Source organism: Melozone crissalis, unplaced genomic scaffold, assembly GCF_028551555.1.
Source record: "Melozone crissalis strain CALT ecotype California unplaced genomic scaffold, PUWL_Pcris_2 ptg000017l_1, whole genome shotgun sequence".
Classification (NCBI taxonomy): domain Eukaryota; kingdom Metazoa; phylum Chordata; class Aves; order Passeriformes; family Passerellidae; genus Melozone; species Melozone crissalis.
Window position 1 is genome coordinate 5,573,774 of NW_026535795.1, and position 26,894 is coordinate 5,600,667.

At 44.7% G+C, this 26,894-nt stretch overlaps 1 long non-coding RNA gene across 2 annotated transcripts; it reads right to left on the minus strand.

Annotated features, from left to right (window-relative positions):
* Positions 1-7,063: 7,063 nt before the first annotated feature.
* LOC128936110 (uncharacterized) lies at positions 7,064-19,854 on the minus strand. Of its 2 annotated transcripts, XR_008482979.1 has the most exons (5): positions 19,696-19,854; positions 19,323-19,464; positions 16,079-16,204; positions 14,468-14,669; positions 7,064-7,327 (listed from the first exon to the last, which is right to left on the minus strand). It is a non-coding gene; the product is annotated as an uncharacterized LOC128936110 (long non-coding RNA). The 2 variants fall into 2 exon arrangements; XR_008482978.1 differs by having other exon boundaries at positions 19,323-19,854.
* Between the last annotated feature and the right edge of the window lie 7,040 nt (positions 19,855-26,894).

Consider the following 26,894-nt stretch of genomic DNA (forward strand, 5'->3'; position numbering starts at 1 on the left):
TCATTTAAGCCAATTTCTCCAATCAAGAAGAAAGGCTGTTTGAAAAACAGATCAAAGCAAGAGTGGTTTCCTTGTAGAAGGAGTTTATCAGAACAGCATTTTCCATAAACAGGGCTTGAGATGGACCTTGAGAAGGCTGGGGCTGATCCTCAGAGCAGTTTGTACCTTTGCATCAGGTTCTGCAGCAATCCCAAACCCTGGTGTGGCTGTTTCTCCACGTTCCTCTGGCTCCCAAAGCCACAGAGAGAGATGAAAAGCCCCAGAAGGACTTCCCTTTTCTTGACCCTGCTCCAAAGCTTCCCTGACCAAGATGAATCTGTTCCCTGGCCTCTGGGAGCGCCCCAGGTTTCAAGCAGAGATAGGGCTCATCTCATGCCTGTCCTCTGCTGTGGGTTCTGCCCTTTTAATGCTTGTGAGCAGCTTATCTGCCTTTCCTTATCTCAATTCTCTCATTCCTTCCTCAGGATTCCCTCCTCACCCTCACCTTCCTGCCATCCTTTTCCCCAGCCCGGCTAAGCCTCCCTTGCATGGGACTGCCCCTTTTACAGCTTTTTGCCTGAAGCCACATATCTCCCAAGCAAGTGCTTTTTTTGAGGGCTCTTGGCATTAAAAAGCTCCAGTTTTGGAGCCTTAATGGGGAAGTATAACTGTAACATCAGCATTGTGGCACTGGGAAAAAAAACCCACTGCAAAAGTGAGCAGAACTGGACCCCTCACATCTTGAGTGGCTTGATGCTCCTCAGGAAAGCTTGGCACAAAAATACACTGCCTTTTGTGTGCAAAGCTGTGCACTCAGCCCTGCAAACTGGTGAGATTGGCTCAAAAATAACGATGTTTTAAAATAGAGTAAAATGCATTTTGGGCAACTTTCATCTGCTCCTTGGCTTTGGAGTGGTTTTCAGTTTGGCCCTGGGGACCACTTCAATCCCATTTTCAAGTTCTTCTCTGTACCCTGAAGGGCCAGACATCTACTTGAAGAAATCAAATCAAATCGGAGATTGCCTGAAACCCCACAAAAATACTGATGCTTTTAAAACCAAACAAAATCTTCACTCCAAATGGAAGCTGGGTCCAGCCTGACAACAAAAATTCACAAGTTGGCACTGCAGCCCTCCCAGCGAGGCATCCTGGCTGATTAGTGCTGCTGCCTCATTAACATGCATACCGTAATCTCATTTGCTCCAGGACTGCTTTGATGTTAATTCCAGCGTTTTGGTGCAGTGTGGTGCTGCACTCTGTGTTTTCAGGCTAGCATTCCTCTCTTCTGCAGCCCAAGCCTTTTCTCTTTTTCTGAGTCTGTCCTTCCTGTGGTCACTAAAGCACTGGCCACCTTCATCCTCCCATCCCTGTGGCTTTGCCCCCCGCTTTCCAGCCTGGCCCCATACTGGTTGTGCTCTGCTTTCCATGGAATTTTCCCTCTCTGTAATTTTCCAGCCATTCTTTCATATATTTTTTCAAACTGAGAGCACCTTTTCCCCAACCCCTGTAACTCCTAGACAGGATATTCAACCATGGAAGTTGTCCAGTTTGGGAACAAGAAGCCATTAAATGCACTGAGCATTAAATCCCATTAAATACACTGAGTAGTAAAACCCACTCACTCCAACGAAAAAATAAATTCACTGGAGCAGGATGGACAAGGGCAAAAGCAGATGTCCAGTGATGTGGGGGACCAAAGTTTAATGGTCATTACAAGGAGCTGAGCTATCAAGAGAGCCAGACATGCTGCCAGGGTTGTCTGGTGATGGGTCTGGAGTAGAGGTTTTGTTCAGAGCAAGATGGAGACTTTGCCTCTTCACAAAATCAATCATTTTCACACTTCCCCAATGTGGATTCCAGCTATCCTGGGTATTTATGATGGTGAGGGCTCAGAGCTGCCTCAAAACATGGGCAGGGCCAGGAAAGCGAGGCTGCTTTATTGTCTGGGAGATCAATGACTTTAATAATTAGCATCTTACTTACACATGATTTCTATACTCAATTTGAATCTTAATTAGAGATGGAGAGGGGGGATTTAGAAACCCTGATGTAGCTCACGAGTGTCTCCCGCCTCCTTGGAGGAGGAGGCCCTGTGGTGAGAGCTGTGACAAACAAACCTGCTGCAGCATCAGGGAGCTCACCCTGCTGCTTTCTGGGGAGCACCTGGTTCCTCCAGGGAGGGCTTTGGGCAGGAGGGTCCCACAACCAAGTCCTGTGCACTGAGAGAGCTCCAAAGCACAGCTCCAGCCTGCAAAGGGGAGCACACCATGGCTTGAGGCTGATGCTGAGGGTGCTGCCCACACCCAGAGCTGCTCAGATAGGGCTGGCTGAGGGACCCAGAGCTGCTCTGGAAAGGGCTGATGCTGAGGGTGCTGCGCAGACCCAGAGCTGCTCTGGATGGGGCTGGGGCTGAGGCTGAGGATGCTGCTGAGACCCAGAGCTGCTCAGATGGGGATGGTGATCCTGCTCAGCCCCAGCATCTGCCCAAAGTGCTCAGCAGCTGTAAAAATCCGCTGCAGTTTAGGACCAAGAAAGGGATGGAGGGGCTGTCAGTGCAGGCAGGCAGCTTTAAACCTCAGCCTACATGTCTTTACACAGGGACATGCATTAAAAAAATGCGAGGCATTTGAAGCCCACCATTTTAATTAAACTGATTTAACATCCGAGCTCGTGAGGGGCGCGGGGCTGGCAAGCACAAAGGAGCTGCACAATCACTTTGGCTCCATTGTTGACGGGCTTTTGCTCTCTGTTTGTACAATAACCTATTGAACTTTTCCAGACTGTAATTCAATACAGAATAGATCCTTGCAGGAGGCTTTTTTGGCAGGGAGCACTGAAGGCCTTGAATCAATTTCACTTTTCCAGCGTGGTTGTTTAATGTATTGATACCAGCTGGAAAAAAAAAAAAAAAGAAAAAAAAAAAAGGAAAAATAAAAAGGAATCAATGTTACTTTTATTTGTCCTGAGCTGAAGCCTTTTGGTTCTGTTCTTTGTGACACTGATACCATGCAGCGTGTGGCTATTGTCCCACCTTCGCCAGGAAAAGCAAAGGCTGTTAACGCGAAACAAGGCGGGTTTTTTTGTCCGTAATACTTCCCGCTTTTGCAAAGGCTTAAAAGGTTTTGTAGGAAGAGAAACGTCCAGCAATCCACTGCTGCATGGCTTAGCTAGTTGTTCTAGAGATGCTGAGCTGCTGGGACTCTGGGTGAGTGCCCAAGGCAGCGCCCAGGTGAGGCAGCCCCCATTGCTCAGGTGAACATGTGGAGCTGAGCAGGGAGCCAGGCAGGGCTCTGCCTGCTCCTCTTTGGAGACCTGTGTTAAAAACAGCCCAGGGACCTCCTGCCATGCTCTGGCAGCTCCCCTGGGTCAGCCCTGTGAGGGGCACCTTCATCCTGTGCATCCTGAGCAGCATCACAGGAGTGTCTGTGCTGCCTTGGAGCGAGTGCCAGAGGAGAGGAAGCATCAGCACGGCTCTGGCTGGGCTGGCAGCGCGGTGCAGCCCATCACCACCCTTGCAGACAGCAGGATGAGGGGTGGGCAGGAGCTGGGGGATGCCCACAGTTCGGGTTGCGCAGCAGCAGGAGCACACAGGCTCCGGAGCAGGGGAGACGCAGCGCTCCAGAAGCACTCCCAAAAGACAGGGCTGTTAATTGTTACTTAAGCAATGAAGCTGTTTCAGATTGCCTGGGGTGAAACAGCGGCGGTGGAAGGTGTCTCACTGCCAGAGTGAGAAGTGGTGTTGTTGGGGCTCCTCTTTACTGGGAAACTTTTGCTGGGAGTGTGACAGAAAGCTGTGGGCTGCCCCAGGGTGTGACCTGCAGGAACCTGGCAGAGAAAACAGAGAATCCTGCCCAAAGTGAGCATGCAGAGGGAAAACAAATCCCTCTTGGGTTGAGCCAATTTTCCAGGTAAAACTGAGCAGGACTGGAATGGGTCAGATCTCCCAGAATTACCAGGCATCCCTGTTAAGCCACTGTGCCTTTTCCAGCCCCAGAAGAGGAACCTTTCCCTGCCTTGCTCCCTTCTCACACTTCCTGCGAGGCTCTGGCCTCCATCCCGTGTGACACAGAAGATGACATGTGTGAACACACGTGTAGAGAGAGGGGATGTGCTTGGTGACCACTGCCAGTTTTCCTGGGAAAAGGAAAGGCTCGGTTTCACAAACCCTTGGTGATGCTAACACACAAATACCACTGATTTACACTCTCAGTGTGTTTTTCTGTTAGGATTTACCCCAAATGAAGACAAGACTGATACTGCAGCAGTTAAATGTGGGAAACAGGAGGAGTGTTTTGAGCAGAGTTTCACTTAGTGATGATCTGCCCTTAAGAGTTAGTCTTGGGTTTAGAAGGCAGATGCTGGAGGGCAGCTTTGTGCCTTGCAAGTTATTGAGGTAGAGAGGGCAAAACACATCCCTAAAATAAATCTGTGTGCATGGCAAGGTGTCTCTTCCTCCCCCTGATCAGAAATTCAAGCTGTCTGATATTACTGTAGCGAGTCCTGATGAACAGGACTGGGAAACACAGTCACTGCTTATAATGAGGTGCTGCAGTGTAAACCCAATCTTCATTTAGAGCAGTTTCTGAAAGACAAAGAGAAATCCACCTGATGAGGTGCTGCTGAACCATGCAATGTACCTACAAATCAAAGCCCCACATCCCCAGACTTAGCTGGGAAGGGGAAATGAATGGCAGGGGGGCAGCTGAGCAGGTGGAGGCCGCCTTGCAGGAGCATCCCTGGGCAGGATGGGGCTGGGAGGATGAAACGTGAGGAGCCCCCCCAGCTCTCTGTGCCACGCACACGCCTGACCCTCAGCATCCCCTTGCTCCCCTTCCTCCCCCCTGCACTTATAAATCAGAGCAGAATTAATTCAGGCGCCGCGTTTTATTTGATAAACGTCAAAATATGTAAATACCGGGCTCTCTTCCTACAGTCGCTAAAACAAATGGAAAACACATTTATTAGCATAGAGATGAGTTTAATCAAATCAGCGGCGAGTACAAATTAGCCACAGGAAACGTAATGAGCTGGGAATTAATTAGCAGCATAATGGTAATAACTTTGCCTGCTGATTACCTTGCGGCCATGGCTCTCCCCCAGGGCTTTCCATGGGTTCTCCAACAGCTGATCTTTTCTGTAGCAGGAGCCCCTGAACTGGAACAGCATGGCCGGCAGCTCCTGTGCAACAGACTGGAGGAGGGGAGGGAGACCGGCTGAGGGAGGGAGGGAGGGGGAAGAAAAGCCATGTGAAGGATCTGCTGCCTTCACCTTGCCCAGCCCCGAGCCTGTTCCTTTGCCCCTGGCTGCCCTGCCAGGCTGTGGGGATGCCCTGGTGGGTGATGGGCTGGGTGGGATATCTGGGTCACCTTGCCCAGGCCAGTGTTCCCTCCTGGGCCAAGCACATGGCACATTTCAGAGCACCCCAGGTTTATTCCCGTGCATCCTGCTGCAGGGGGATGGTGATGCTGGGTCTGGCTTGTCCAAAAATAAATACCCAGGAGTTGCCTTGGGAAGGGCAGGAGCAGGCTGACCCCCGAGACTCAGCTGGCTGTTTGGAGGAGCTGATGTTGCATGAGAAAGGGACAATTGGTGCTCCAGGGGCTTTATAAAGTGCTGGGCTTGTAAATTAACTCTTTGACACCAACAGTGATGGAGAGCAGTGCGGGGCAGGGGATGCGTGGAAGGAAGGGGCAGTTTCTCTTGATTTATTTGTATTCCTTCTGCAATGCCTCTCCTCCTAACACCTGAGCAGTCCAAAATAACTTGCTCAGAGCCTTTCAGTGCTGGAGCTAAAAGCACTTCATAAGCCTTAATGAATCAAGCTGTGCAACAGCCCTGCAAGGAATTATTATTCCCAGTGGTGTGGGAGGATTAAGGGAAAAATGCTCCTGTTTGGGGGCCTCCATTTAAATTCTCCAGTCCATCCTCATGCACCTTCACACAGCAGCCTCCCAGGCAAGTGACTGAGTCAAAACTTGAGAAGTTTATAAAAATAAAGTTAAGTTAAAAAAAAAAAAAAGCCAGGCCATGCACTGAGGCACTTTAACGGGGATCTGTGGGGAATTAACTGAGCATCTAAGTCCAAAATGTAATGCAGAGTGATTTCTGGAAATTCTGTGGATGGTAGAAAATGGGAATCCTGCTTCCAGGTCACTGGTACCTGCAGTGTCTCTGTCTTGTCCTTAAGCAGAAAGAAGCTTCATATTCAGATCTGACCTTAGAAGCTGAGAGATCCAAGTAAAATCCATAATTGACCTCTGGGTGCAAAATTCAGCAAATAGGCATGCTAATCCCTGCTTGCACTCCCAAGATAAATTTTCCAAAGTCCTCTGTATTGCTTTTCCCAGACTTTTCTGGGAATAGGTATTCACCCTTGCCTTTAATTGCAATATTAGGTCATTGCTTTAACCAACATCTCCCTAACAAATTTGATCAAACCTGCCCATGCCAACAGTGCTGATGGCAATGCCTCACCTCAGCCAGCTGACTGGGAGAAGAATTTGACAGTTGTCCCCAGAAAATCTCACAGATCCCTCCAAAACCAAGTCAGAGGAGAGCCAATGAGTCCTGCTGCACTCTGGATCAGACCTGCTTTCATGCAGGAACTGAAACAAATATTTAAAAGTCCCAGGATAGGGCAATAAACTGAAATTCAGTCTCCATGGGATGTTTGGTGATGTGTGAACTTTTGTGGGACCGTTTGTTTCTTCTGGAGAAGCAGAGACAGAACTTCAACAGAGGGACTCTTTAGAGCCCCATCTGCAGAGGTGCATGGAGAAGGGATGTTTGCACAGATACTTCCAGCATTTTTTCAGAACCCCTCCTTTCATTAGCCAGTGCTGACTGCCCTGCCAGAGGCTGGGCTCAGCCTTCCTGCTGCTTGCTGGGTTTGTACCCAAAGCTGAGGGGTCTCCAAGCCTGATGGGCACTGTGCAAGAGCTGCCACCCACTCTCAAAGGCCATCCCTGGGATGCTCCTCTCTGGAGATCCCACCCTGCACAGTCAGGGCAACGTGGGCCTGACCTCAGATGAAAGTTGTATGACTTCAGTTAAAGATGCTTCATTTTTTACTCCTTTTATTGCCTCTGATCTTCCTTTTTTTCCAAGAGAGCTTGTGTAAGTTGACACAATAGATTAAACCACGAGTAGCAGTTGAAGAATCCTGTGTTTTATTATCAGGGATAAATAATATCTCCCCCAGAGGAAAATGGGAGAACACAAGGTCACCCAGCATGCCCAGAGAGGAGCCTGAATAGAATCTGTAAGTTGCTCCAGCCTCCTGTGTAGCCTGAGCTTCGTTCTGAAGGCAGAGGGGTTTATTCTTCAAAGCACCACTTTCCTTTGCTACCTGCAGACAAATAGGTTGCTCTAAGATGCGTTCCACGAGCTGATTTTTGATTCATGAAAGCTTGAACCAACACTGATCATAAGAGAATCGACAGTGATCATAAAATATGAAAGGTTTTTAAGAAGGACTCTACATCATACTGAGGTCTGCAGCAGGATTTCTGCTTCAGAGCCAGAGGGACAAAATGCATCCTTGGTTTATTGATGAAAATGTGGAAGTGAAAGCAGTGAAAGCAGAATTTTGCCCCTGTATATTCAAGGCTACCTAATGCCACAGAAGCTTTTAGGAAATCTACCACTTTAAGCATAAACACAAAACAATTTTGTTCTCATGCAATTTTCTTGCCAATGCTTTTTCTTAAAAATCTGTACGGCTGTCATATAAAATATGCCTGGGTTTGTTCTAATTTAGATTACGCATATTTGTCCTCAGTGAGTGATTGATTAAGTGCTCTGATCTTGACTGCTATGTTAGCAGCAGGTTATCTGTGCAAGAGGATTGGGAAGCTCATTGGATAAATGGTAGAGATGAAATCTTAGCTGTTACAGATCTGGGTTTCTCGTTCACAGCCAAGGCAAATGCTGTCTTCTGTGCAATAACAAACATGCTTCGTAATGTGTTCCAGGACAGAGCTGAGCCTGACTTTGTTTCCTCGTGGAGGGGCTTTAAGCTGTCACAATAGCGTGGCACCAAACTCTTGGTGTCACAGCTCTCCCTGCAAGGAGGGTATCTCCGAGTTCACTGGATCAGTTGTGATTTACGCTGATGTAACTCAAAACAAAATGTGTCTCGCTGACATCTGCGGAGCTGCTCAGATAAAACCAGCACATGAGCAGAATCAGGGAAAAAAAAGAAGATCCCTCTGTGCAACTGAGCTCATTCGAAGCAGCAAGCATGGCTTAGCAGGGCTGACCAAAATGGAAAACCTCCTTCAGGGGTTGCTTACCCTGTCAATCTCACTTTACCATCACTGACCCTGAGCTGGGAGCAAATGCAATCCTACCCACAGGAGCAGGGAGATATTTTCTTGCTTTTTTTGCATAATCTTAGGTGCTGTACTTCTTACAGGAAATTATGTCAATTTATGATTTATCATATTTTCATTTGTTTGTGTTTATGAGCGAGAATGGACACAACTAAAGTACCTGTAAACACCAACTCGAATAAATAAATCAGTTTTTTTTTTCTTTTGTGCATCTTCATTCCTACACTGGTCTCTTGCATTGTCTTTGCAACATCATAGCACTAAGAAGGTGTGGTAACAAAACAGGCAATTATGAAAAGAAAGGATTTTTTTTCTCTCCTTTTCTCTTTCTGATTCATTTCTCTGACCTTCTTGGAGGTATAGAGAAAGCTTCCAAGACCATCAGAATAAATAGGTTGTTTACTTGTTGTGATGTTTTCAGCCTTGGGAAAAAAAAAGAAGATAAAGAATAGAGCAAAGAAAATCCTTATACTCACTGTCTTCCAAAAGGAAACAGATGAGCTGAGAACTCTGGAGAAAATATTCCAAAATCTGAGCATGATGCTGTCACAGTAAAGCAGAATAAAACAGAAGAAAGCCAAGCAAAAAGGTGGTGACCCCAGGGGGACTCAGCACCCTCCTTCTGCTCATGGACTTTGGGGAAGAAACAGGGGCAGATTGCAGAAATACCAAAACAAGGGCATCCATCTTGGGCAAAAACCCCCTCTGTCCCAGCCTAATTTCCCATGATTAGGGTATCATGTTTGCCGTTGTCTGCAGTGATTTGCTCGCAGCCCCGCACAGGCAGGGGCAGCAGCTCAGGTGGCTCCTGGGCCAGCCCTTTGCGAGGCACACCATGGCCTGCAGCCACGGAGGGAAGCGCTAAGCTGTGTTAATGATGCCGTGTTATCATCAGGCTCTAATGCTGCCTGGGATGGATGTCACTGCTGTGTATGTTCCTGCAGATCAGTTGGTAATTACACTTGGATCCAAAGTAATTACGCTGAGACTTGCACTCCGGTTTAGAGACAGAAATAACCATGCACTTGCCTGGTCCCACACGTAGCACTTGTGATGTAATTTAATAGCCAGCTACTAACACGAGAGTAAAGAGGCATTTCTCTTATATTTATGCCCTTTTAAATTAAACATTGGTGGTTTTCCCTGTGAAAGGAGCGCTGTGCCACTGGTCTCCTTTTCCCACTCAAGCACCCTCCTCTTTTCCTGACAAAATGAAATAGGCTGAAGGAAAATAAATATTTATGAGCTCCTCCTGGGGTGTGATTGTTTTGATGCAGGTCTTGCTTTGGCTTTACTCTCTGCTCTATTTAAAATTTCGCCAGGGAAAAGCCGGCCCTCTGAAGGCTGGAAGAAGATGAGGCATTTGGACGAGTTCTGTGGTCTCTGGGTGGGGAGCAGAAGGACCAACCTCCCTTTTGGAGGTTTTCCAGGTCACATCTGCCAGTGTGTTTCCTCTTTAACCTCCCAACACTGAGCACCTGGGCAGCTGTAGCGCTGCATTAAGCACCTTTTTTTGATGAGGAGCTCAGAGGAGAGGGAGGCAGGGGGTGCCTGGAGCCCACCTGCAGAGAGAACCTTCCCTGTTTCCCAACCGTCCATCAGCAAAGCACACTGCCTTTTCCTCACGTAGAATCCTCCTGTGCATTTCCAAATAAGCCAAGGCTCTGCAAATATTCTCCCCCCCTTCAGGGTGAGGAGCTTACTTTGCTTGGGAAAAGAAAGAGTTTACTGTGATCTCTTTCTTTTGGCAACGTCTGGGTAATCATTGCTCATAATAATGCCATCCCAGATGTTGAAACATCTCCTCTATTAATTTTACCCAGAAGATAATTTCCCTTAGAAATCATGTGCAAATCCCCTGTTCTAATTTAAGAATTAATTCAGTACACTAAATCTTAGCACTTCATCCTAGAAATGTTTTGCAGTGTCTGTTAACCCTTTGCAACAACAGCAACCAGCCCAAATGTGGGATGTAGAGATGTAACTAAACCTGTCTCTCTTTTTGAGGCCAGTAGCCAATATTTTAAAGACTAGACCTCCAGAGCCTACCTGCTTGAATTACTTCCTTCTCCCCAGAGGATCACAAACATAAATTAATTTGCTGTTGCAAGTGAGGGTGGGCAAAACACCAGTGCTCCCAGACACCCCACTGCACCGGTGGACTGTGATCCCACCCACCATCATGTGAGTGGGAATTAAAATGGGATGAATCCATATTTAACAAGACATGGAGGAAAAAGAAGAGCTGAATGGTTTAGCTGAACCTGTATGAGAAATGTATGGGAGAGCTGGGAAGACACCACGCTCCTTCAGAGCTCTGGGTGAGGGTCAGTGGCACCTGGAGCCAGGGGTACCTGACCATCTCCCCCTTCCTGGGGGGGCTCAGGCACACAAAGGTTCACACCAGCACTGCTACACAAAAGTACTGCTGGTGGGAACTGCTTCATGCCTTTGCTGGGCTTTCTTCACTTAATTTACAATGGAAACTGTGTCAGACTCCAGACTGGGCATTTTCCTGCCCTTCCACATTGTGACAATCTTAAAGCGTCACAGCCTTTATACTGAAAGTCTTTGACTGCCATTGAAAGCAGCAAAGAAAATAAAGAGGCCAAATCTCTGAATTTCCCCCAACCTTGTGAGATCAGAGTGCAGTCCAGCACACCTTTTGTGGATCCAAAAAAAGATCTCCTGATTCCTAGCAGAACAAAATGACTTCATTCCATCCCAGTGATTATAGCCAGCTAACTGCTCCATGCAACCTGAGGTCACATTTGGGATTCCACTGGTTTTACTGGGGCTGGTTGTGTTTGCACTCTGCAGAGCAGTGGGCCAGCCAAGGACCTGCTCCAAAGAGGATTTATTTGGAATCAGCTTTTAAAATTATCATAAGGTGATAATAGGTGATTAGTGCTGGGATATTTCAGCACCTCCACCACCGCCTCCTAAACTCCCAGATGCTGAACTGAGATTGTGCAGCAGCTTGGCCTCAGAGGAGAGGAGTGATGCAATCCGCAAAAAGAATCCTTTCTCTTGCATTTCAATAAAATAGGAAATATTGCTGTGTCCTTCTGCTCCTTAATCAAAGGAGGCTGCATTTGTGGCACCCTGAATTTCAGCACGCTGACAACTGCAGGATGGATCTGCTGGCCCAGCAGCCCAAGCTCATGCAGTGGTTGTTATTCCTCCTGATGAATTCACTTGGGGATATGCTCCCTGAATGCAAAGCTCTCAGGTCAGGACAAATGGAAAATGCATTACATGGAGCGTGACATGCTGTGAGTCCCAGAAATGTGTTCAGATATGTCCATAGGCAGCGGGATAAAGCTGTTCCTTTATCTCACAGCTGCTGTTGGAATTTCCTTCTAGAAAACTGGTCTTGCATCAGCAATGGCTGTTTGCAGTGAAATATTGGAGTTTCTTGTATTCATTATGTATTGAAATGAAACAAGCTAAAATCATGGCTTTGTTGTAATTTTGATTAGTGAGGGACATGACAAAAAAGATAAAATATCAAATCTGAAGTATTTAGGAAGTCTTTCTATTAAAAAAACCAGAACTTGATGTGTTGTCCTGATGGGAAAGCTAGCTGCAGGTTTCCAACAAAAAAATTTCTGCAGCATCTCAGGATCTTGATCCCAAAAGGGAAGAGTTTGTGGTGTCTGAGGCCCTGATTTTGCCATGAAACATGTACTGGCTGGTTCTGTGGGAGCTTTCTTCTTTCTTCCGCAAGGGAGAGACAGAGTTTAGTGTTACTTAGTGAATTGTCACAAGACAAGACACAGCTATTCTCACCCAACCCACTGATCGCTCTAGAAGACTTTATATATAATTTGTTTTACTGTTCTCATTTGCTTTGCTGCTCTCATGAGCTACAGCATACGACAGTCTCATTCAAGGTGTTTCACACTCATCTTTGAAGGAGCAGAACTCTGTTTTGCAGACACCTTTTGCAGCTCAGATCAACATGCACAGTTGTGGTCCCACCAAGAGTTTTCCAAACGTGTAGGATGTGGGAAGCTAATGTGTGGATGAGTTTAAATAATCAAGGTTCAAGTGGCCAGAGGGTCACTGTTAGTTTGGGGGCCTGGGGCAGGTCCTGGTGTCTGCTGGAGGTGGGAGCAGAGGTCCTGTGCATCCTGTTGGCAGCAGGAAAGGAGGAAATAAATGCTCAGCAATAAATGATGCCCACTGTCAGGACTGATCATCCCTCTTGTGAACATTCAGGACCCAGCTCCCCAGCTCAGTGTTTGAGATGAGGACAGTGAACATCGGTACAAAGGAACATTTTCTTTTCCCTCCCTTCATTTCCCCTCCCATGGGGAAAAAAACTTGGGTTTAAAGTCTGCTCCTGTTTGATAATTTCCCTTAACTACCAGCTAAATAATACATGATCCCCAGTGCTGACTGATGACTCCCTCTCCTGACCCTGTTTTATTTTTATTGCTTGGCTCGGGCCAGTTCCTTCAAGTCCTGAATCATCAGAACAGAGACCTTGAGGTATTCCAGGCAAATCAATCCCTGGCCCATTGACATATTGCTTTAGCTAACCAACCATACAACTTCTCTTTTCCCTGATAATTTCTCAATTAATTGCTTTTCAGCTCTCATTCGTTACAAGGTCAGGCTGTGACTGGACTTGTACATTCCCATCTCTGATAAACTCTCCTGGTCCCCTAATCAGCCACGACTGGGATTTTAGTTCCATTAACTTATTCATCATCCAGACATTTTCATCTTGGGGAGCTTGACTTTTGATTGTATCAGGAGTATCTTCAATTATTTAAGAGGACTTAAAATTGCCTTCTTACCTAAAGGGAAAATGCATTTGGAGCCCTGAAAATTGATCATATTGGACCAGTGTCTTTTGGATGTTCATATGTGCAAGCCCATGTTAAAGGAAAAGCTCCTGCATGGCCAGAGCAGAAGAATTTGCTGCTGGTGAACATGTGTGTGCATGAGGCTGACTCTATTAAGATGTCAGCTATAGGGGAATGACAGTGTGCTGATGACTGGTGGCTTACTAATGCTAAATCACGCCTGAGATTGTGTTCCATGATGTCAAACATTGATTCAGTTTCCGTGGGAAGTTATGCAAATGCCAGAGCCCTTCAATGAGGTCTGAGACTGAAATTGCGAGCAAAAACACCTCTAATAATACAAGAAACTTCCCCTTTCCTGGCCAGAAATCTTTTTAGAAAATTTTGAAGGGAGCTGCTCCAGGAAGAGAGTGAATTTTGAACATGTCCCAAAAGGCAGAAGGGCTTGTAGGACCCTCCTTGTGGGAGCCAAATCCTTCTGTTCTGCTGCAACCTTCTGTGTGGGGCTGTGCTTCATCCTTGCAGCAGCTGGTCCAGTCCAAGGCAGCAACCCACTAGTGCTGCTTTCCACAGATTTATTCTTTTAACAGAAGCAGCAGGCCATGTTACACAACCCCTCTTCTCCATGCCCCTCTTCCCACAGTTTACATCCAGGCAAAGCTCTAAGAGTCTGCAAGCTTCTCCCAGGAACAAAACTGGTGGCAAACCCAGAGAAACCGGCATCAGCTGGGAAATGGTGGATTTCTGAACAAAATGATGGGACCAAGGAGTCTGGAATCCCGCCTTGCTCTTTGTCCCAGGCTCTGGGACTTTTTCCTTGACTGAAACCCACCTTCTCAGGATGATACTGGGGAACTGTTTCAGATTATCTGAGTGCTTCAGTCTCTGAAGAATATCCACAGAGAGAGGTCAAACTGTATTGACAGGTTCTTTAGGAAGAAAAGCTAGTTTAATATTGGCAAGACAAGACTGCTGCATATTTAGCAGGAGCCCCTTCTTCCAGGAAAAGTGCTCTGGTTTCAGTTCCCTTTCTGCTGAACATGGGTGGTAGCTTTTATCATCCATGATTTCATTGCAGGCCACAGAATGATGGATTTTTCTGGCAGAACCCTAAGCTCACACTTTTGAGTGCAAATTTTCATAATTCACTTAAAAAGAAAAGCCCACATTATCACTGAGAAGGGCTTAAAAAAAGACTAAGAGCACAGAAAATTGGAAAAAAAAACCCCTGCACCAAAAAGCAGTGCCTTGTGATGAAGGAAAGTGCAACAGCAGCAACAGCATGAACTGTGGGGTGTTGCTTTGCTTGTTTTTTCACCCCAAAATGCAATAACTCACCCATCCCACTGGAAAAAATGTGCCCTTTCTTGATGCATCAGCAAGGAGGGCCTTTCCATGGTCTGTGTCTCTTCCTGTCAATGATGTACCAGAAGGCACCAACACTTGGAGGACGTGAGGAAACGTACAGTTCTTTCCCCGCCTGTTGCTAGGATTCACAGCTCTACCCCACCACTTTCTGGGGCTTCAGCTCCTATTTTGGCTGTAGGAAAAAAGAAAGAAAACCTTGTTGCTTCCAGGCTTTCCGCATAAGGTTTGAGCAGCTCCAATGCCAACCCTTATAATATTGCTACAGTCAGACATAAAATCTTAATGCACAATAGTGCCTTGAATCTTACATTCTTCTGAAAAAGGTGAGTCCCCAGTAGTAAATGAAATATTAAACATTATTAAATATGAAACAGCTAAACCTGGATTCCATTAAAATGAATCTTTCATGGTTTTCCTGGTTTCTTTTTCCCATTCCCTTTTTTTTATTCCCCGGGGAGCGCAGTGATCTCGTGAGCTTTTATGTGTCCTTTTAAAGACAGAAAAATCACAGGTAATTTAAGTCTATTCTATTCAGATTTATTTTAGCTGGAAAACAAATCAAGGCAGTGAAACTCTTGCTTGGTAGTGTCTCTCTGACTGAACTATTCAGCAGTCAATATCAAAGGTTCACCTAAAGACACTCTTGTAATGCCTGCTGACATGTGCCACCTATTTAGAAATCTTGTACCCTGTTACACACTCTTCTTTCATTTAGAATGGCTTTAATCTTCCACCATACACGAAAAAAAAACCAAAAAAACACCTTGCTTATTACATAGGATGCATTTTGAGCTGGTCTTGCTGCTCCTGCAGATTTTCTTGGAGTTAAACTGTGTCTGAGGTGAGTGCCCACATGGGAGCTGGCAGCTGGGCATCAAAGGGAAAGTCTGAGAGAAAAACTTGGGGTTTTACAGAGCCTCCCTTAGACTGGCTGGTGAAACACACTTGACTGAGGGTATGACTGCACTGATAGCACAGGGCAGTCAGCAGGATAAGCCAGGACTAAATATTCTCACTGTATTTCATTATTGTGGTATTTGCACCCCAAAGTGAATAAATATATGGCAATCTGTGAACCTCTGGTGCTGGAACAAACCAAAAGTGTGTCCTTCTCATGACATGTATTTATGTCTTTGCCTTCAGATCCTAAGCTCTTTCTGTGATTAACTTCCGTATTTAGTCAGGACTGGTAAAAAATTTTAGAAGAAAATTGGAAAAAGAGCTCTTGGCCTTGCTGAGAGGCTCCCAGAGCTTGGATCTGTGCAAGAGCATTCCCTGGCTCTGGCTGGGAGACTGCTGAATCAGGCTGGGTCTGGTGGGAGGTTGCATCTCCAGCACACACCTTAATTCTTGACTTGCTGCTGCCAAACATGCATGAATTAATCTACAGACACATTTCAGGAGTGGAAGGCAATAAGTACTAAGGAAGACAAGTTAAAATGGCAAAGAAGGTAGAAAGCCATTAATTATTCATGACTACTGTTCCATTTTGTGCAAAAAGCCTTTCTGCCTCGCTTTCCATTTTGCTTTGCTTGGGTCACATCTGAGGCTCAGCAAAGGAGATTTAAATGGGCTCCCCACCTCAGGAGCTCGTGCTGATGGTTCCCTCACATCCAACTGGGTTTTGCATCTCTCCCTGCAGGAATTCAGCAAAGTGGGAAAATCCATGCTCTGCCCTGGTTCTGAGTGTGCTGTTTTCCAGATTTCCTAAAAAATTAAATAAAACAGTAAATTGTACAAGGTTATTTTATGTATTTAAACACCAATATTAGCTTTTTGCCGTGGTTCTACTTCAGCTGAGATGGCAAGAGCATCCCACCAGCGTGGCCTTCTGGCAGCCTGACCAGAAGCATACGCTCTTGGTCTGGTTTTGTGAGGCTTTTCATGCCTTTTTCTGGCCTGACACCCTTGCAATGGAATCCCAACCACATTATTTATTTATTTTAATGAACTGCCTTTGGCCAGCTCAGGCTTTCACCACAAAGATTCCAGACTGCCTCAGAGCACCAGGAAACATGCTGCACACTGCTATGAAGCTGAGACATGAACATGTCAAATAAGTGATCCACATGAGAGTAGATAGACGTGACATTTAGTGATCATCCTTCTTGGAAAAAATGGGGCATTGCTGTCACTTTAAGTAAATCTCAGTCAAATTTCTGCCATTTTACCATAGGGGAGGCAGGAGGCATAATAGTAAATTTCTCTTTAAAAAATATAAAAGATCAACCTTGGGAAAAAAATATGGTTGCCACAATTTAAGGTGTAATTCCTCATCCTAGCTCGGCCAGCCATTTCCTGGCTGCTGATATCAATATGTCACTCCTAATGTTTACTGATGTTCACTTTATAAATGACTTTTCCTCGCTGTCAGAGTATCTGTCACCGGCTTCTCTTCCCCCTCTTTGCCTCTCATACCCTTTAATAAAGATTAATATCTTTGAGGTTAAGTTAAAAGATCACATACCACGTAAATCACACCATAGGTCTGATATTTAAAAAAAGATGAACATGTAATTGCTGAGATTATGTGAGCAAATTGGGTAATTCCTGGCCTAAATGAACAGAGTTGGCTTTTGTGGGATCAGTTAATCTAAGTGCACATTCAAATAAAGTGTATTTTGTCCAGGCATTTGAGCTTCTCAAGGTTTCCCCATTGAAGAACTGCAGATGTTTGAAGCAAAAATTGGTGAGTTTAACTTCTATAGCTTCTCTGAAGTTTCAATATGTTTAAAAGACATGCAGAATGGGGATTCTATAAAAATGTGGCACACTGGCTTTCCATATTTATAGTCCACCAGCGACTTCTATATTAAACGGTTTCAGTCTATGAGTCCAAACAAGATTTTTCAACCTGTCACTCCTGCAGCTCAGCCTGGTACATGAAATGCTAAACATGTTCTGGCTGCTTTGTACATCTTCCTTGACAAACACCTGGACTAATGGCTCCAGAATGAATATTTAGCTGGCAATTTTATGGATGAAGCACAAACCAGTCATTTTGGCTTTGCAATGCTAAGAGGAGTGAGTGTGCATTTGGCTTTTAAACTGCAAGGTGCAGCTTGGGAGACACAGGGAAGCAGATGATGGACCCTTCATATAAACCATGATCCAAGGTTTGCCTGGCCAAGAACTGCAGGATCAGACCAAGACAGGGTCATATCTAGGTACCAAAACCTACAAGATCAGGTTAAAACAGCTTCTGTAGAGGTCAAACTTAGGCTTATTTTTCTGACCGCTGTCTTTGCTGTGCATCTAGGACAATCTTGTATTTGTAAAATCTTGTACCCACTCTTGTAAGAGTGGAAAATGCAGATGCCTGGTCCAGTTTAGACACTTTCCTGCAGACTTCCCAGCCAGGTTCCATGGGCCAGATCAACACTTCAAAAGGGACTTCAGCCCTTCTTCCTGATCTGTTTGAAGACGTATTGGATCTATTGATCTTCCCTTTTTGGCACTCCAGCTTTGGTGTTAGAGCCCTCTGCTACCCACAGCAGTAATTCTGTGTATCCTCAGATTTACAGCAGTTCTAGTGCAGCTGAGCCACTCAATTTGTGGTTTGTGCCTGTGACCCATTGGGAACTTGCACACAAAGGCTCTTCCCCTCTCTTCCAGGCCCAGGCACTGGAATTTCTCTGAAAGTGGAGACAGAGCACAGATCCAGGTCTTGTGCTACCTGAGATGTCCCAGACCCTCATCTTTCTGTGGGACAGCATCTCCTTCTCTGGGCTGTGGGTGTTGTGCATTTTGCATGGTTATGTGTGGTGGTGACCTGGCTCCTCTCCATCCTGCCTCTCCAAGAAGCATCCCTGGAAATGGAGAAATCTCTAAGGACATGCTGGAGCAGGAATGGAGCATGAAAAGAGTTGTGGCTTTGACAAAGACACTTCTTTAGGAGTGGAGCATTTTGGCTCTGTTTTGTGCTTTATCCAGAAGCAGTTTGACATAAATTGTTGGATTTAACCCCTAAACTCTGAGTAAAACCCTCCTCCAGGTGTCAAAGGCTACATCCCTGTCAGTGCCCAAACCACAGCCTCCTCTTTGAGAGGGTAAATTTTGCTGTGTTGTGAACTCCAGCTCAGGGATAACTGCAGCTCCTGAATCTGCAGGGAGGGGACAGTCTGAGGGGCAGATCTCATGCAAAGGGCACTGATGGTGTTCTTTAGTTTCACACAAAACCTTCCAACTATTGGCAAGCTACAAAAAAAAAAAAGAGTTGGTACCAAAAGCCAGTTCCTGAAGGGAGAATTGTGTGTGTTATTCCTTTCCAGTGCACCAACAAAACTATTGTGCTCAGAAGATGACTCTGAAACTGCCTTTTGTTGTATTTTGTATGAAGTAGGATTTTCTATCTGCAATAACCACTGGGTGATTTTATTTCTAGGAACTGGATTATTTCACAATAAAGGTAAAGAGTCTCCAATCATTTTAGCCTGTGAATAAAAAACACCTCTAACATTCCAAGAATATTATAATATATCTGAAAACCAACTTAGTTTTCACTCACATGATTGATATGTGCACTATTTTACTGCACAACACTGTTTTTCTTACACTGAATTGTTTCTTTCAACTATAGCTAACTTGATTCTCTGTGTAGCAGGATCTGAGGCCAGCAAACCATGAAGAAATTTTACACTGCAGACTGCAGCAAGCAGAGGTCTCTCTAGCGAAGGCATTATTTCACAAAATGATGGATGTGCATATTTATTTGCTCTGTGACTTCCATGTCAGGTTTGTCATATTTCCTCAAATTACTAGTTAAACCAAGGTTTTGAGTTTTGTTTTGTTTTTGTTTCTGCTGAAGCCTGCAGGCTCAATATACCTTATAAAAATCAAGTTGCAATTTATCTGCTCCATAGATCATGTGTAACAATAATCACTCTGGAGTCTGTGGCGGGTTTGGATGTCTGGCTTTGTTGGAAGAGATGTATGAAGTGAACAAAAAGCTTCCTGATTTTCATACTCTGCAATAAACCTGAAATATGGAGAGAAGTGAAACATGTATTTAAATTAAATCGAGGAATCATGACAAAGAAGGAGCACAGAGAAATGCATGCACACCCAGAAACATATTTTGCAATGACACAGGATTATTTCCCTTAGCAGATGGACCTCTTCAAGTTCTGCACACTCCATGTCACAGGCATTCAGCAGTCAAAGCAGTGAAACAATCTGCAAGCGGGACTTGGACTCACCAGAACAGTGAATTGTTAACTTGCATTTTGCAGGGAGAAAAATCTTTGCCCACAGAAAAAGTGGGGATCCCCAAAAGGGTTCATATTCACAAGCCCGGCCTGCAATATTTAAGTGCTACTTCACACTTAATTCACTGCTTGGTGTTACTGCTTGTTTCACATACATTTTGGAGAGGCCACAAGAAAATCTCAAAATCTTTTCCTAGGTGTTTGCAAAAATAATAGTAATAACAGACTAAAATTATTAGCTTATCAATCTAACCATGCACAAATGTAAAACTCACAGAAGATTATTGTAGCTTTAATCCTCTCCACTCCCACATGCACCTCTGGGAAAAACAGGGAACAATCTTAATACACTGAAATATTTTTTATTGCCCGGGGTGGGCATTTCCTCCCACAGCCAAAGTGCCTTTTGCAAGGCATTTCTCTCCTTGTTTTGTTTGTCACAACACGGGAAGGATACGTGATTTGTGTTGCAGGGGACACGCGTCCCTTGTCACCACCCAGGTTAATCAGCAGCCAGGCTCTGTCACCACCAGGGCCCCAAGGAAGCCAAGCCCTTGGAAAAGATTTCTGGTCCATTGGCTGTAGGAGCACAGAGCTGCAGAGAGGCCCTGGCATGAGGAAGAGATTGCAGTGTTAAGATTAATTAATTCTCTGTTGTGAACTTTGTCGGAGAACCGCAGCCATGCTCTGGTGGTGGAGTGGGGGTTCCTCCTCTGCTCCCCAGATGATGCCATGCCTGGGACTGGATGGATAAAACACATCCTGGGAGGCACTTCCAAAAGCCCAAGGTCTGTTTAGTCTGCAGCCTGAGTTACAGGGCAAATCTGAGTCTGCGTCCAGCTCCCCAAAGTCTCTCTTGTAATTTTATTTTTTTTTAATTAAAAAAAAAAAGCAAAAAAACCCTTAAATTTCGGTGGCAGTGTCATTAAGAGATCCAACAGAAGCCTGGAAGAACAGATTAGCACATACCAGAGTGACAGGGCTGCTGGGACAGGGAAAAAATAGACAACATCAGTGCAATGTACCATTAAAAGTATGGAGTGACAGATGACAGTTGGTCTGTGATGGGGTGATTCAGCTCAATGGTAAACAGAAGGGCGAATTCTGATCTCGCTTATGCCAACATAAACCTTGGGCTGCAGAGGAGCTGCTTCGCGTCTCTAGGACCAGAGTGGAGCCCATAAAAGCTGTGACTCAGCCAGATAATCTCTGACAACTGTTAGCACTGTGGTAAATATGGCAACGTGGCAGGCTGGAAGAGCGGCTAAAAAAAGTTTCGCTTCCACACTTCCAAAACGAAATGTTTCAGAGGTTTTTTATCTCAAAACGACGTCTAAAATCTTGGGAGCAGTGATAGAAGTGGTTGAAAAATATTGAGATAAAACATGTTGGGTTTTTTTTTTCAGGTTGGATGAAATATTTTGATTGAGGCCAAATTAATGAGGTGGCTGAGCCAATGGGGTGAAAAGTCAGTTATCCCCATAAATTCCAGTCCCTCTGGAGTGGACCTGCTGGACACTTTGCACAGCCATTAATGGTGATGTTGTGGACAGACACTAACTCATGTCTGCATGAGATAGACGAGGAAAGGCTTTTAAAAGGAGGTATTTGCTAAGAGAATGTTTAACATTTGTTTTTGCTTCAAAAACACATTTTCAAAGAGAGGATCCCATCCAAAACATATGTTCCCTCCCTGTGTGGGCAGGCGTGCAAACACTAACATGGGACCCAGCAAACTGCAGAGGAGAGCATGGAAGCCAAAGCTAAAACTCTCCCATCTTGCTGCTGAGGCTTCCTCCTGATGAAGCTGCTGTTCTGTGGTATTTGCACTGAGATAGGGATGGACTGGGCCTGTCCTGTCTTCTGGGTGTCTGAACCCCCTTGTCCCTTCACCCATTGGCACCATCTGGCACCAGGCTGTTTGCCTTTGGTGAATGACAATGTAAAAACTGTGGGGATGTGAACCTGTGCTGTATTGCTTCTGACTAGGATAATAAATTCCCTTTTTTCTTTCCATGGTTTCACTTTGTGATGTATTGGTATTTTAACTTCAGTCCACACAGTGCCTAGTTTCACCAGGAAGCTACTGCATTATCTGCAGAAATACAGATAAGCTATTTCTCATGGAAAATGTTGCATTCTTCACATTTTAGCTGGCTTGGAAGGTAGCTCTGCTACCAAGAGATATGAAGATCTGAAACCCATCATCCTTGGTGGGACAGGCCATGAGGAGGGACTGTCCCATAGAGAGGCCACCATGGCAGCTGCATCCCCTTCCAAGCCTTTAGGAAATTTAGGATCACCCAATGCCATTTTAAGAATTGGGTTAAAGTTTTTTTTTTATGAAGCAGAATTGCTTCCTCCTGTGAGCCCTACTCGAGGTGACAGTGAAAATGGTCTAGGAAATAAAGCTCTGCACCTTATATAGGCAAGCTACCAAAAATATATGGATTGTGGAATTACTCTTTGCTGAGAAGGGAATTCAGATTTTATTCCTCCTATTGTGTTTTATTTCTTGTATCATTACAGAATACACAAGCAGATTATTCCCCAGCCACAAAAACAGTTGCAGCAAGATGCTGCAGTTGAAAAGAACAAAACAGGCAACAGTTCAACATTCTCAGTTAAGATCATTATGATACTATTAATGGATATGAATTTCTGTTTATTTTACAAATATTAGGAAAGTAGTTTTCAAATTCACACCTCACCAAATGCTTTACAACAATGATTTGTTTCATTAATTTTATCAGCTGCATGCCTTGTTTTTTTATAGCAGGTTCTTTGCTGAGAGACATTAATCTGTGATAGAGCATCCTAAGAGCCTGTGCAGAGGATCCAAGCTGATGAATGTTGGTGTACAGGCTGCCCACCACTGTCAGTTTTTCAATTTGCAGTGTAGTTGGGTCACATAATAAATTTCTGAGGGTTTTATTTTTATTTTACAGAAGCCTTGAATTTTTTCTGTGCATATTTTCTCACTGTTTTAACATACATATGAGCCCTCAACATCCAAATGTCAAATTCTGTGTGATATGGGTTAGGTAATAAACTCGATGGTATTATTTTTAGAACACCTATAAAAATAACTAACACAGTTTAAAGTCATGTCTTTGTTAAATATTCAGTGTAGAATTGGCTTTTAGCTGAATTCAGTATCCACTATTTCTCAGTTTCTCACTAATAAATACAAAATGCTAATGGAAAGTGAACAGGAAAATATTCTGCATATGCTAAATTGACCTTATATTCAAAATGGAAAAATGCTTGTGCCACGTGTTTAAGAAAAATAAACACCTGGATGATAAAGAGAGCAGTGAACACATCCTTACTGAAAATATTTCCCTTAAATTCTCAAGTTCTACAAAATGTCATGGCTTCCTCTATTGCGGCAAGAGCAGAGAGTGGCAGCCAACACTGAATTCTATTTCTGACTTTGATCCAGATTAATTCTCCCAGGAGGATGCTCTGGAGCTGAGTGTGGCAGTGTTACCCCAGTGCCCACCACTGGGAGTGTGGGAGGGCAGGTGGCCCAAAGGGAGCAGGGCCGGGTCCCTCCAGTGCCCCCAGCTCCACTCCAGTCATGTCTGGCACACAGATCGTGCAACACTCGTGGGCCAGCAGTTTTACAGCCCTTGGTCAGAGGATTGCACACATCCTCACGCCTCCCAGGTGGTGAGCTCCTCCCCAGAAGGAGCAGAAGGCAGGGCTGGAGGTCTGCACAACCTTCCTGCAGGTAAGGGCCAGCACAGTGAGGGTTTTACAGGCTGAGCCAAATTCCAAACATCTCTTTTTTTTCTCTTCCCTGTCAGTCTGCTGTGAATGCTCCGTGGGATGCTGGATTCCTCTGCTGAAAACTGGAGATGGAGCTAAAACTCAGGTGTTGGGACTGGACCTGCTGAGCCTGGTGTCTGTCAGGCACTGCCAGGGATGGATCAGTGCAGAAATGGCAGTGGGGGAACACTACAACAGCAAATGGCTGCTGCTGCATTGCCTCCCCTCCTCCCCAGTCCCTGGGCCAAATTTCTTTATCCTTCTCAATGTAACTCAAAACCAATGAAGTCAATAGAAAAACCAGTTAACCAGACCCTGACTCAGCCCTTGGCTTGCTTAAACTCCAGTGCTGCAGAGTTAACCCCTGACACATTTTAGTTTGCCTTCATGTCTTTCCCCAGAGTAGACAGAAAATCCTATTTTTCATATTTGTTTCCCTGGACCTTGGCCAGCTGAATAGAGGTCAAATACGTCAAGCTGGGTCTAAACTACAGCAAAAAAATGAGCTGCATTTCAACCTCTTTTTCTAGCAGAGTGACAATATAATTCATGTTTATATTCCTGCCTTCGCCACCGTCCTGCTGTTTGACCTTGGCAAAGTCACTTCATCTTTTTGGACCTTCATTTCTCCTCCAGCTTGTTCCTTTTGTCTTTAGACTTATATGGGGCAAAACCAGACAAATAGACAAATATCTGGGGCAAAATGTGGCTTACATGGTGTATTGGCATTACTACAACAAAGTGCTTCCACTTCCTGGACTTGAGGTCCAGGTAAAAGTTTTGGAAAATAATATCAACATAAATTCCAAGCATGGGATAAACATAAAGCAATGTGCTGTCCCCATTCATGCCAAGGGTTTTCAGCATTCCCACCCAAATTAGCAGGCAGGTCTCTGAAACAGAGCAGCATTGTGCCCACCAGTTCTGCCATGCAGCAGGAAAAGCTGGTTCAGATAAGACCAGGAGATGAGCAAACGTGAAATGCCTTCATTTGAGTGAAACTCTCATTTTAATTGAGCTGTTTGGCTGTCTTCAGATCTAATTTCATGATCCAAACACCCCACTTTCCCCATAAGAATGTGTTCAAACATTGCTTGACTGCTATCCTCCTTTGCTGCAGAGCTGGGAAGTCATCACAACTGATGAGGACTCATTACAAAGTTGACAGTTTGCCCCTTTTCTTAAAAAAAAAAACAATTCTGCAGAGCTTCATTCCTTTCAGCCCACACCGACTCTCATCCAAAGCCTTCCCTGCTGCTCAAAAGAAACCTGAAATTTCCCAACCGCAGGATTAAACTCATCCTCGCCCCCTCCAAACAAACAAACAAATAACAAAGGAGGGGAGAAATTATCTCTACAGTAGGGAGATGAAGGTAAAGAGCTTATATGTTAATCATTAGCAGAAAAAACCTCAACCCAACTGAAGTTAGAAGGAAAGAAAAGAAGACATAAAGGGGGAATTGGAAAGGAAAAAAGGCAAGAGCAGGAGATACAAAGTGAGGCTGCCAGGAGTGTTTGTCTGCTGTGTGAGAGTGGCCAGAGCCCTGTCCAGACTGGGAGAATGGAATTATTCAAGTTTTAAGCTCCTGGCAATTCCCGCAGTGACTCCCCTGGGTCCCAGCTCTCCTTCACCCCCTGGGTGGGGGCCACCCACCCTCTGTCCCCATTGTCACCCTGTGCTCTGCCTTGCAGGAACGCTGAGAGCTGGGAGGGAGGGAGGGAGAGCAGCCCAAATCCAGCATCCCCCTGCGCCTGGCGAGCCCGTGATCTCCTTTATGCCCATCATTCATTTATGGCCATCACTTATTCATTCTCCCTTTCTCCCCGCGACAGCTACTTGCGAAATAAACTAGAATTTCTTGCTATTTATCATTATTATTTTAATTTTTTTTTTTTTTGGGTATCCGTGGTCTGGAAGGAGTTAAAGTCATTATCTCCTCGATGTCCACCGCATCCCCGCATCCCTGCTGAGCTCCATCAGAGCTGCCGGGGCAGTGGCAGCGGTGGCTTCACCTCCGAGCGCCGCAGCCTCGCGCGGTGCCCAACTGCTGGAGTTTGCTAATTTGTGTGTTTTCACTCGAGGCCTGCTGATTCAATCATTTTAAAGATGCCCATTTCTTCCAAGCCAGGGATTTTATGACTCTAAGGATTAGAAGCTGTTATCCCAACAAACCCTGGAGCTCTATATATTCTGATTTTATGGTAAGCTTCACTAATAAACTGTTTAAAACATATGCTAATTGTGTTTATTGTATTCTTTAATTATCATATGTATCATTAAAGATGTACTATCCCGTTTGGAATCCTAATACCTAATGCCCTGCTTTTATTTATTTTATTTATTTATTTTCTTTTTTTGGTATCGTTTCACAGTACTGTGTTACTTTAAAAAAAGAGAGAGGAAATGGAAATAGAGATATATATTTTAACAAGGAAGCTTATTTTCAATTTTCATTTTTTATTTAAAAGTACAGTCTTTGTATTTAAGTTGAAATCTCTCTCATGAAGAAAGGCAGGCAGGGAATGACATAACAAAACATGGCATTCTGTCTCTGTGCATTTTATTCTTTAATTCTTTTTTAAAAATATGCCTCCCTATCATCTGCTATGCTTAGTTTTCTGTTTTAGACTGCTCAAAATGATAATTTACCCAGCTGAGTTGGGTTACAAAAGATCAGAGCAATTGTCCACTCATTTTTGTTCTATCTCATTATTCTTATCATACATACACACGCTCACACACACACCCCAGCAGTGCATAAAAAATAAGGGTGTATTATGTATATGTATATGTACCCATGTATACAAATGTATATCCACACTAATTGTGCTCATTTTTACCCATTAATGAGGAGCTGTTTTTCCAAAATAGAGATACCTGCCATCCGAGCTGTGTGAGCAATTTTCACTATTTTGAAGCCTGATCTTCATCCTGAATGCTGTTTTATCCTGTTGATTTAAAATGAGGGTGCCCCTGCATAATAAAATCCCGAAATTAGGATTTATCCCTCTGCTCCTGACTTGCTCTAACAGCCAGAAAAATGTCCCTCAGCTTTGGTCATTGTTGAAGGCAGAGGCCTGCCCCGATTCCTATACCAGTTTTATTGTTTTTATTTTTTCACTTGGGAAAACAAACTGGCATTAACATGGGGCATTTTGCTCATTGCTGAAAGAGAAAACAGCAATAAAAAAAAATCCCAGCTCTTTTCAGCTGCGCAAGTCAGGGAAGGGCAGGAGGACGCATGTGCAGCGAGAGCAGTCCGTGGTCATCAATATTGCAGATGAGAATAATAAATATGTGCAGCCACACGACAAAAAAAATGCAGCCACGCTCACTTCTGCGCTCCTGCTCCAGCTCAGACCTTTAAGTTCTCTTCCCCACCCCTGCATTTGAGGAACATCCTGGGAAAAACACG